Source organism: Protopterus annectens, chromosome 9.part0, assembly GCF_019279795.1.
Source record: "Protopterus annectens isolate FY-2018-M chromosome 9.part0, PAN1.0, whole genome shotgun sequence".
Lineage (NCBI taxonomy): Eukaryota > Metazoa > Chordata > Ceratodontiformes > Protopteridae > Protopterus > Protopterus annectens.
The window spans coordinates 1,580,832,544-1,580,845,868 of NC_056743.1; positions in this window are offsets into that span (position 1 = coordinate 1,580,832,544).

Below are 13,325 nucleotides of genomic sequence, written 5' to 3' on the forward strand. Positions count from 1 at the left end.
CCTATTAGTTCAGCTTACATGCCTACAGTGGGGTATTGCGACCATGTGTTCTTTGGTGCCATTTAGTGGGTTTGCAACAACACATCTGGTTATACTGTCCTTTGCCATGTAAACTAGATTTTGCTGCAGTGGGACTCATACCAGGCGTGACTACTCGTTAGGTGTTGGTTCTGCCCAATGCACACTATTGCTTACATCCCTGGGGCGGTCCACATAGAGCCACTCCAGCCAACACCTGCACGCCTAGGCCCATAATTTCATACCCGTAGCTCCCCACCCGAACCTCCTCTTTGGCACTCTTCCTTACTCCGGGTGCAGGTCGGGTCTGAACACACCAGTACACACTGCCCACTCTCCACATCTTGGTACCCATCACGTACATTGTCTTGCCCCATGGGTCATCAGGCTTCCCCAACCTTGTAGTCCTGGAACATGCATGCCCTGCAGTAGTTATCTGTGTAATGGCTGGAAGGCCGAATAGCCATTACATTTTTGTCTTGTCCTGCAAGGGACATTCTTGTCTTTGTTTCAAGATTAGACTTGGTGGGTCTCTCCCACTGGTAGTATCCTGCCTGTATTCTGGGAAGCAGTGGTTTGTTTACTTTTATTGTGTGTTTGTATGCTTCACCTGTCTAGCTGGGGAGGGGGGGGGTTGATGCTATGTATTACACGTTTGTTGATTGGGCCCCACACCCCCACTGGCACGGCCTGTGAACATATGTAATTCTAAACTGCTGTATCATATTCTAGCTATATATCCGTGTATATTTACACACACACACACACACACACACAAACATATATATATATATATATATATATATATATATATATATATATATATATATATATCTTCTTCTTCTTCTTCTTTTGGCTTTTCCCGGTTAGGGGACACCACAGTGGATCACCTGTCTGCTCATGATTGGCAGTGAAGTTTTACAGTGTCGAGTTGTCAGCCCGAAGCCCAACCTTCCACAGAAGGCACACACATGCACACACTCACTCCTAGGGCCAATTTAGAGTGTCCAATCCACCTACAGCATGTCTTTGGGATGTGGGAGGAAACCGGAGCACCTGGAGGAAACCCACACAACCACAGGGAGGACATGAAGACTCCGCACAGAAGGCACCCCAGCCGAGGATCGAACAGGAGAACCTCTTGCTGTGAGGCGTATATATATATATATATATATATATATATATATATATATATATATCTGTATATGTATGCATACATATATATATTTATATATATATATATATAAAACGACGTGGATGTATGGGTGGCTGCATATGTATATATCTATATGTGGGTATTTATATATATATGTATGTCTATGTATGTATACATTTTTACTACAGAGAGGGAGAGGTATATCTCCGTGTAGTTATAGGTATATATACACACACATACCTCTACATATTTAGCTACATATCCTGTCATGTTGCCTGTTATTGCTGGATACTGTTTCGTGTGCATACTGGCCAACCTTGTGTGCTACGTATGCTTTGCAATATCTACAACTAAATCCGTTAGTGTACACAGAGTCACACATGAAATCTATTGTTAGTACCAGGTAATCATTCGTCCCATGCGGGACAGCCCGAACATTGGGTATACAACTTTCGTCTACACCCAGAGTTACATAGGTACCCATGGCTTTGTGCATGGACTATGGCATGTGCCAGACCTAGGATACTTGGGTCGGGAAAACATAAGGGATGGGTCCTGAGGAGGGTGGAGGGGGGCAATGTGTTGTGGTGTGGTAGCGGTAACCAGGATTGAGAAGGCGGCTGCGTGTGTGCAGCAGGCGGGGGAAGCGGAACTGTGGGTAATGACTGTATGGGTCGTGGGTGGCCTTGGTTGGATGGGCCTGTACTGCTCGGGCCACCTAGTGGGGGGGTGTGATGTCAACATGTGAAACATGACTGAGGGCTAATTTAAATCCCTATTTCAATGACACACATACATTACATTGAGCTTGGTGGTGTTTTGCAAGGCAGACATGTTTTTCTGGGTGTGGGGGTATGCCAATTTGTATGTGACGTATATTGTTTGGGACCTGTCAAGGCCTTTCACGGTGCATGTGGACATGTATGTGTCTGTTAATCTACCATTGCTATCTACAGATGTATGGCCATATATATCTCTGTGGGTGTATATATTTGCTTACATATTTTTAACTATGTACGTATATACATATGGGGACATTTATCTGCATGTATATGTGTAACTTGCTGTGTATATGTGAACGTATGGATGTTGACATATATATGTGTAGTTGTCGGAATTTGCATGTATATCTGTCCATATATTTGTATATGTATGTATATATATATATATATATATATATATATATATATATATATATATATATATATATATATATATATATGTATATATATTTATATATATATGGATAGTTTTTTATATATATATATATGTGTGTGTGTGTGTGTGTGTGTGTGTGTGTGTGTGTGTGTGTGTGTGTGTGTGTGTGTGTGTGTGTGTGTGTGTGTGTGAGACTACATCTATAGATATGTTGTATCCATTTAGATAGTAATATATTTGCACACACACGTCCATTTAGCTGTAGGTATACATTCTCTGTGCTGTTGCATGACTGGACTGGATGATATGTTTCTGAAACCGTCAACTTTATTTGTATCTGTCATTGCTTAGTGGTAAATACCTTTGTCTATGGTGTGCAGGGTTCCTTGGTTTGAGCCTTGCAGGAGCTGTTTATTTTGTTGGTGGTAAAGAACACCGGCGGTTGTATACTGAGTAATTAAGGCACTTTAAAGCAGTTGTAAGCAGGTTTGTGCGGGTTTGCGCAGAGCTAAGCACTGCCAACCTCTGGTTACAGTTTCTAACATTCAGTTAGCTTCTGCTTTGCTTAATCTGTGTAGGTAATGCTTACCCCCATGCAAACGTACTTAAACACGCTTACTAGTGCTTATATATGCTTACTACTGCTTATTTGTGCTTAAACCTGCTTACTAGTGCCTTATTAATACAGTCGTCCAGTTTACATTTACTGTTATTTAGTAAGTTATACAGAAAATATATGAGAAAAAAAATGTTCATATACAGATTTCACATGGAGAATGGTATGTGCTGCAGTGGGACTCGAACCGGGAATGCCTGCTTGTTAGGCAGATGCCCTGCCCACTACACTATTACTGTGCTGCTTCATTTGCATATATTTTCTTTGTTATCCTCTTCTGCCTTTTAAGCTGCTTTAACTGTAGCTAAGTGATGGGCACACCCGTGCATCTACAGTTAGCTGTACTCAGATTTAAGATAAATATAACGTGTTTTCTTCGGTTTATTTATGTGTACTGTTGCTGTTGTACACTTGGGGGACTGTTGGTGGGGACATGCAGACACCTATGAGTGACCTTGTTCATTTATTTTTGCTTTCTGCTGTTCTACTTTGCAGGGGCGTGTTTATTTTGAGACCTCTGCTCTCAGACATGCCCCCTGCACTCGTACACGCTTGGTGTATGCCTAGGAGGTCGGGCAGCGAGCCTTCATTAATATGCATGGTGCACTGCCATCCTGCTCCTAAGCGGCCACTTCTATGCAGGACTAGAGTAGTCCTGCATGGAAGATTAGTAAATCTGGGGGATCATCTTTAAATAATGATATCCATTTAGACTCTGCGGCTTTTCTTGAAATAGTTAAATGCTTCTATCATTTTACTACTGTTTTCTTTCTTTCCACAAAACTATGCATATTAAGCTTAGATCCTCCAGCAAACAACTACTAAATGTTACCAAACCCAATAAAAGAGCAGGACAAAGTCTTTATTCTCATAGCTAAACTATGGAACTCCTTACCTCCCTATATAACTCAAATTAACTGTACTAAAACCTTTAAATCAGCATTAAAAAACCATTACCTCAAGAATCCCACTTACTCCTGCACTACAAACATTAAGCCTCCTTAAACCTCTACCCTAATCAGTTTATGTAGACAATGTATGTAATGTATGTGTACAATATATGAGTATATCGTTTAAACCAATGTATGCGTAACCCAATGAATGCTACACATTTTATATTTCATTGATGTCATTTCATCCTATATGTCCTTTACAGGTCTATATTAAAAGCCCGGAAGGACTAAAGATTGAGTCTATGTACATCGACATATGAAGGTTGATGTACATAAACAGCGAAACGCTCAAACAGCGAAATCCAAAATGCCGAATGAATTCCGTCATCAGAATGCGCCACACAGGTAAGTAAAAAATAAAACTAAATAATTTAATTTAAAATTAGTTTAAATTAAATTAATTTAATTTAATTTATGCAAGTATTTCTGCTTCTTGAACTGTTTTAAACTGTTTAAATTTGTTTTTGCACCTGCACTTTTAAAGTTTGCCCTGTTTGTTGCATATACCTGTTGAGGCTACACACTCAAGTGCGCTAGCCTGTGTTACATATTTATTGCATTTTCCAGCTGTTTGTTGCAAAAAAGAAAAAAAACAAAAACATTGTCCTGGTTTCCCGTCTTTCCTGACCTAGAGTAGTCCAAATACAGGCTTTGCTATATTCTGGACTTTTGGAAAGTTCCTGTGTTGCCCATTTCCTTTCTTGGATAAAGGGAGGCTTCTTTGTTCACCAGTGGCAGTGGGGAGCTTAGAGCAGCCTATCTATCTCTGGAGGAGTGTTCCCAGCACAAGAATTTGGTAGTCTATTGGCCGTTTTGGGCCAATTTCTAGCTCTTTTAAGTCCCCCTGTATAAAACCCACTTTGGCGCGTTTTTTGCGCTTGTTACTACTCATCCAAGCTCCTCGTGGTCCTGCAGAGTGGTGCTAGCAGCAGAGAGGCTAAAAGAGCGACTGCTAACCTGATAAAAGTGTTTTTTTCCTGCTACTACCTGGGCGACTGTCCAATCTAGCTAAACTGCAAGTATTTCTGCTTCTTGAACTGTTTTAAACTGTTTAAAGTTGTTTTTGCACCTGCACTTTTAAAGTTTGCCCTGTTTGTTGCATTTACCTGTTGAGGCTACACACTCAAGTGCGCTAGCCTGTGTTACATATTTATTGCATTTTCCTGCTGTTTGTTGCAAAAAAGAAAAAAAAACAAAAAATTATCCTTGTTTTCCATCTTTCCTGACCTAGAGTAGTCCAAAAACAGGCTTTGCTGTATTCTGGACTTTTGGAAAGTTCCAGTGTTGCCCATTTCCTTTCTTGGATAAAGGGAGGTTTCTTTGTTCACCAGTGGCAGTGGGAGCTTAGAGCAGCCCATCTATCCCTGGATGAGTGTTCCCAGCACAAGAATCTGGCAGTCTATTGGCCGTTTTGGGCCAATTTCTAGCTCTTTCAAGTCCCCCTGTATAAAACCCGCTTTGGCGTGGCTTTGCGCGATTTTGCGCATAGCACAGCATCAGGCAGCTCCACTTAATTGGGTTTAAACCATTCTCGGCTCCACAAAGTCTGCTCTTCACTTTTTCCCTTAGAACCGATCTAGTTCTCATAATAAACACCATATTCCTACTCTAAAGCCTGGCACTTGCTCACTAAAGCAATTATATAAGTCAGCACTAAAAAATTAAAATCACTACACCATCACAAACTCCCCTTGAGTACCTTGTTCCCCATTGGCCCTTTTTTTCAATTATAAAGGAATTCCCAATACTATTCTAGCATGTCCAAAGGTCAGTTGTCAATCTCCTCTCCAGTCCAGCTGGTGAATCTGGGAATGTTGAGGCATCTATCCGTGGATGAGTGTTCCCAGCACAAGAATCTGGCAGTCTATTGGCCGTTTTGGGCCAATTTCTAGCTCTTTCAAGTCCCCCTGTATAAAACCCGCTTTGGCGTGGCTTTGCGCGATTTTGCGCATAGCACAGCATCAGGCAGCTCCACTTAATTGGGTTTAAACCATTCTCGGCTCCACAAAGTCTGCTCTTCACTTTTTCTGTCCGATTTGGTGAAGTTTCAGCCAGAAACTAGTAGTCCATTGGTCGTTTTGGGCCAATTCCTAGCTCCCTTCAGCCCCCTGCTATAAAACACGCTAAACGCGCGTTAGCGCAATTTACCGCGGAGTTGCCACTGTTGCACACAAGAACAGTGGCGGTTAAACAAGATTAACTATTTGGGCCATCTAAATTCCACTCTTCAAATTTTCCCTTAGAACTACCTTCCTTGAGCTGTACTGCTGATCTAACCAGCATATCCTATAACTGAAAAGTTCATCTCTACTTGATTCCCAAGTAGACTATTCTCTATCTGTAAAGCCTAGCACTTACTCCTACAGTACTTGCACCTTGATAAAGCACTCTTATTATAGATAGTACCCCACCAGCCTAAAACCCACTTCCCCCGGAGTCCTTTGAAAGTCTCTTTATCTACTACTTCTAGTATGTCGAGGGATCAGTTGCTAGTGTCCTCTCCAGCTCAACTGGTGAACCTGGGAATATTGAGGCAATGTTACAATTGCCTCATGTACACAGACAATCCTCTCCTCCTCCCACAAAACACAAATACATGAGAGATGCAACTATACGGCCAAACTGGAGGCTGAGCTCTCTCAACATAGGACTGGCAAGACCAGACAGGAGGAGAAGGTAACCACACACAATACATACCCAGTCACACATGGTACCATCACAACTTCAAATCATACACATACTCACACAAAGACATACTGGAGGCTCTGATCAAAATTTACCAAAACAGCAGAGGCCACCAAAGCAGACACCCAAACAACTACCACCTCACGACCCAACACATGCAACACATAGACCACACAGTCAGAGTGTCAAACAGTCACAGCCCTTAAGGCCAAACAAAATGCCAGACACACTTGTCATTGGTGATTCCATAGTCAGACACACTGACGCCCCGCTCACCAGACTGAGTAAGGAGAAGGTCACAGTAAGCTGCCTGTCGGGCGCTAGAATCCGCCACATAACGCAAGCACTCAGGTCTCTCAACAGCAGGTACAAGTACGACTCAGTCCATGCTGGTGTCAACGACCTGAGACATACCTCCTTGGACTACATGAAAAGGGACATCGAGGAGCTCTCTGATTATGTAGCCCAGGCAGGTATGACCCTGACCTTGAGCAGTATCCTACCTTCACCTAGAATGATGCCACAATGCAGTGATAAGATGATCAGCTTTAATAATTGGCTTAAATTCTGGTGTCATTCAAAGGGGATCCAATGTCTGTCTGCCTGGGATGACATGCTGGACAAGCCACGCTGCTTCACAAGGGACGGCTTGCACCTGTCACCCCTGGGCTTCCGGATATTGGCAAAGGTTCTTGCCACCCCCATAGTGCCTTTTTTAGGCAAGGCTCAAATTCTAAACCTACCACCCTAGAACACCAAAAAGGAAAAAAACTAAGGGTAATGCTGCTCAATGCCAGAAGTCTCACTCTCAAGATGCACGCACTCGAGGCCCTTCTCAATATGGAGAACATCGATGTCTGTGCTGTGACAGAAACCTGGTTCAAGGCTCCTGAGAGCACCCCAGCACTAACAGGTTTCACCTCATATCATGCGTTCCGGCACCAAAATCCGGACAACACCAAGAAAGGAGGGGGGGGTGTCCATATTCATAAAGGACACCCACACCTCAAGGTTGGTGGCAACGCACGATGCATCGGAGACCATCCAGGTGCAATTAACCATAGGCAAGACTGCTCTGCAATTTGTAGCATGTTACAGGCCACCCTCTCAAATTCAGGAACCTCACATGGCCTTCCTAAAAACATTGAGGGATAAATGTATATCCAAACACCATCATACTAGGTGACTTCAACTACCCTAATATAGACTGGGAACACTACTCAAGCCCGAACACTCTAACCCAAAGATTCCTGGAGTTCATAAACTCAAATGCCATGGAACAACTAGTCACCATCCCCACAAGAGGAGAAAACATACTTGATCTCATCATCACGAACATGGGATCAAAATGTTCAACACCGGAAGTATACCCTCACTGGTGAGATCAGATCATAAACTAATCTCGCTGGAGGTCCTCATCCCGCCCCCACCTGAAACAAAAAAGACCACAGTGAAAAACTTCTCAAAAGCCGATTTCACACTTCTAAAAACTAGTGTGGTCTCCTTTAAGGCCCCTGAGCCAGTGGTAAACATTACTCAAACCGCTAAATCACTTACAAATGCCTTCTACCAGCACCTACAGGACTGCATGGATCAGGCAATCCCAAACAAAACTAAGACTCTCTGCTGGGTGGACCCCAGCCATAAACAAGCTCTACAACAAAAGGAGGAAGCTACTACAAGATAGAGCAAAATCCTTGAAAGGTAAGACACCTTTGATCATTATAAGTAAAAAACTAAGAGCTCTCATAAAATCATCCAAGGCAAATTTTGAGAGAAAAATCGCCAAGGACTCTAAAGACAATCATAAGGCCTTCTTTAGCTATGTTAGAAACCTAGGAGGAAACTCCCAGATATGCTCAGAATTAGTTCAAAATGATGTGAAAATTACTGAACCTACACACATTGCTAACATACTGGCTGACAGGTTCGGTGCAAACCCCCCCACAAAAGGAGAGATAACTATTCCAGAGGATTGTAGCCCCCCCAAACATCTCCAACGCCCAGGTGAGAACTGCCCTCACTAAGACACAAAACACAGCATCCACGGCTGTGTGCTTCATGAACTCAACGAGGAATTAAACCCACAGTTAGGACAGCTGTTTAATCTTAGCCTCACCTCAGGATACGCACTCAAGGAGTGGCGCACGGCGACTGTGGTCCCACTTCATAAGGGCGGTGCCTCCACAGACCCTGGAAATTACCGCCCATTAGCTTGACAAGCCTTATCTGCAAAGCCATGGAGAGGATCATAATGGAACTCATAAATAAAGACATAGGGAACTTGCAGACTTTGGATCCAACCCAGTTTGGCTTTGTCAAAGGCAGATCCTGCCTCTTAAACTTGGTTGACTTTTTCGAGACAGTCACCAAGGCCATTGATGAGGGAAAGGCAGTCCATACAGCCTACCTCGACCTGGCAAAGGCCTTCAACACAATACCCCACTCAGGTATCATCGAAAACTCATCAGCTTGAATGTAAACCCATACATCACAAGATGGGTTGCAAACTGGCTAAGTGACAGAACCCACAGGGTCAGAGTTGCTGGAGCCATGTCAGACTCAAAGCCTGTCACAAGTGGTGTCCCACAGGGCTCAGTCCTGGGTCCACTCTTGTTCGGCATCTACTTTTCTGAAGTACAAGCAAACACAGGAGGGTTATGGCTGACAAAGTTTGCAGATGACTGCAAACTGGGCGCCATAGTCGAAAACACATCTGACACAGATATCCTCCAGAAGGGCCTCACAGAAACGGATAACTGGTGCCAGAGCCATGGCCTGAAGTTAAACGCCAAAAATGCATAGTCATACCCTTCGGGAAAAACAAGGTTACCCCTAGCTACCATATAGGTGGCAATCCACTGAGCACAGAAAAAGTCATCAGGGATCTGGGGACCCAAGTTGACAGTAGCCTTCGCTTGACACTCATGTTGCTAAAGTAGTTAGGAAAACCTTCTATATCGCCCACCTGATCATGAAGGGATTCACATCTAGATCAAGGGAGGTCATCGTCCCCTGTACTCATTGCTCATTAGACCTATGATTGAGTACAATGCCCGCTCGAATGTATCTGACCAGACACCTGCTGCAGCTTGAAAGGCCCCAAAAGTTCCTCACCAAAAGGATAAAGGGTCTCAAAATATGTCTTATGCTGCCCGACTGAAAGAACTCCAGCTCTATTCAGTCTCATACCGCTTGCTCAGAGGTGACCTGTGCCTGACATATAAGGCCATGTCAAACCCAGATTTGATGAATATGCTTCACCTCAAAAAATCTAGATCCCTCAGAACCACAAGGGCGGAGACTTAAACCTTGACATGGTTATAAATAGAACATGCTGGAGGGACAGATTCATCACCCAGAGACTCCCTATGCTGTGGAACAAAATCCCGGTACATGTGAGGCAGAGCACCTCGCTGGCCTTGTTCAAGAGGAATCTTGACCAATGGATGGGAGATCGCAGATATACCCCAGGGATTACTTCAGTGTCACTGCTTGACAGAGGCACAGAAAAATGATAGGCATAGTTTTTATTCAAACTAAAGGGGTGGCGAAAGCCACATAACTATGGGCTAGGCTTATAAATGCCCTTGGGCAGATAGCCTAGTATGAACCTATGAACCTATGAACCTATGAACCTATGTTACAACTGCCTCATGTACACAGACAACCCTCTCCTCCTCCCAACAAATTCCAACACATGTGAGAGATGCAACCATATAACCAAAATGGAGGCTAAGCTCACTCAACTCAGTACTGGCGTAACCAGTCAGGAGGAGAAGGAAACCATACTCACTACAATTCCAGTCTCACATAGACCTACCATGACAGCAAACCAAACACATAAACACACAAAAACATACTCAGAGGCTCTAAATAAAAATCTGCCTAAACAGCAGAGACCTCCAAACCAGACACCCAAGCAACCGCTACCCCAAAACAAAACACATGCAACACATAGCTCACAAAGCCAGTGTGCTGAACAGTCACAGCCCTTAAGGCTAAACAACACACCTGATACACTTGTAATAGGTGACTCTATCGTCAAGCTCACTGACGTCCCGCTCACCAGGCTGAACAAGGAGAAGGTCACGGTGAGCTGCCTGTCAGGCTCTAGGATCCGCCACATAACACAAGCACTCAGGTCACTCCGAGGCAAGTACAAATATGACTCAGTCATTGTCCATACTGGTGTGAATGACCTGAGATGTACCTCCCTGGACTACATGAAAAGAGACATAGAGAAGCTTTCTGAGCATGTAGCCCAGGCCGGTATGACGCTGACCTTGAGTAGCATCTTACCCTCACCAAGAATTATGCCACAATATGAAGACAAGATGATCAATTTCAACAATTGGCTTAAGTATTGGTGTCATTCAAAGGGGATCCAATGCCTGTCAGCCTGGGATGACATGCTCGACAAGCCACAATGCTTCGCTAGGGACGGCTTGCACCTGCCACCCCTGGGCTTTCAGATATTGGCAAAGGCTCTTGCCAACCCCATAGTACCTTTTTTAGGCAAGGCTCAAAAGACAAACCCACCTCCATAGGTATCACAAGGGATAAGAAACTAAGAGTAATGCTACTCAACACCAAAAGTCTAAACCTCAAGATGCACACACTCGAAACTCTCCTTAGCATGGAGAACATCTATATCTGTGCAGTAACAGAAACCTGGTTCAAGGCTCCCGAGAGCACCCCAGCACTACCAGGTTATACCTAATACCATGATTTTCAGCCCCAAAACTTGGACTGAACCACAAAAGGAGGGAGAGTATCAATATTCGTCAAAGATACCCACACCTCCAGGTTGGTGGCACAGCACGAAGAGAATATCCATGTGCAACTAACAGTTGGTAAAACTGCCTTCCAGTTTATAGCCTGCTACAGACCACCCTCCCAAACCAAGGAACCCCACTCGGCCTTCCTGAGAACACTTGAAAATATGAAGGTCTCTCTAAACACCATTATATTGGACGACTTCAACTACCCAAACATAGACTGGGAGCATTACTCTAGCTCCAACACCCTAGCCCAAAGGTTCGTAGAATTTATAAACTCAAATGCTATGGAACAACTTGTTACCACTCCCACAAGAGGGGAAAACATACTGGACCTGATCATCACCAACATGGGGGCTCTATGCTCCAGACCAGAAGTGTATCCCTCACTGGTAAGATCAGACCATAAACTAATCTCACTGGATATTCACATCCCGACCCCACCCCCTGGCCAGAAAACCACAGTGAAAAACTTCTCTAAAGCAAATTTCACACTCCTCAAAACCGAGGTGTAATCCTTCAAAGCCCATGGGCCTGTAGAAAATACGGCCCAGACCACAGAATCCTTTATAAACGCATTCTATGAACACCTTCAGGAATGCATGGATCATGCAATCCCAAATAAAACCAAGACCCAATCCTCCAAAGGCAGGCGTTTTGTCTGGTGGACTCCAGCCATAAACAAACTATACAATAGAAGGAGGAAGCTACTACATGATAGAGGAAAATCCCAAAAAGGGAAGGCATCTCTGATCAGTATTAGCAAAAAACTATGGGCACACATAAAATCATCTAAGGCCAGCTTCGAGAGAAAAATTGCACAGAACACTAAGGATAATTACAAGGCTTTCTTTAGTTATGTTAGGAACCTGGGTGGGAATTCCCAGATATGCTCAGAATTACTCCAAAATGACAAAAAATACACCGAACCCACAGACATTGCCAACATCCTAGCTGGCAGGTTTAGCACAAACTCCCCCCCCCCCCCCACCAAAAGGGCAAATATCTATCCCAGCAGAGTGCTGCCCCCCTGACATCTCAGATGCTCAGGTAAGAGCCACCCTCTCCAAAGCAAAAAATACAGCATCAATGGGACCAAACGGTGTCCCGGGCTGCGTCCTACATGAACTCCAAGAAGAGCTAAACCCAAACATAAAACTACTGTTCAATCTTAGCCTTACTACAGGATATGTACCCAAAGAATGGCGTACAGCAACAGTGGTCCCTCTCCACAAACGTGGTGCCTCAACAGATCCTGGAAACTATCGCCCCATAAGCCTGACTAGCTTGGTCTGCAAAGCTATGGAAAGGATCATCATGGACCTCATAAATAAAGATATTGGGGACCTACAGACACTGGATCCTACCCAGTTTGGCTTTGTTAAGGGCAGATCCTGCCTCTTAAACCTGGTCGATTTCTTTGAAACAGTCACCAAGGCCATTGACGAGGGGAAGGTAGTCCACACAGCCTACCTGGACCTCACAAAAGCCTTCGATACAATGCCTCACTTGGGCATTATAGATAAGCTCACCAGCTTAAATATAAACCCCTATGTCACTAGATGGTTTGCAAACTGGCTCAAGGACAGAACCCACATGGTTAGAATTGCTCGAGCCATGTCAGACTCCAAACCAGTTACAAGTGGCATCCCACAAGGCTCAGTCCTGGGACCTCTCTTGTTCGGTATATATTTCTCGGAGGTACAGGCCAATATGGAAGGATCTTTCTGGGTGGCCTAATGGTTAAGGTGCTTGTCTTACAAACACAAGGTACAGGGTTTGAATCTCACAGGGGATAACTGGCTAGGCTTAAAATGGCTCTCAAGGGCAGTTAGCCTAATCCTAACCTATGAACCTATGACTGTGGCTGACCAAGTTCGCAGATGATTGCAAACTAGGTGCCGTAATCGACTCTCCAGCTGACACAAGCATCCTACAAAAGGGCCTCATAGAAACAG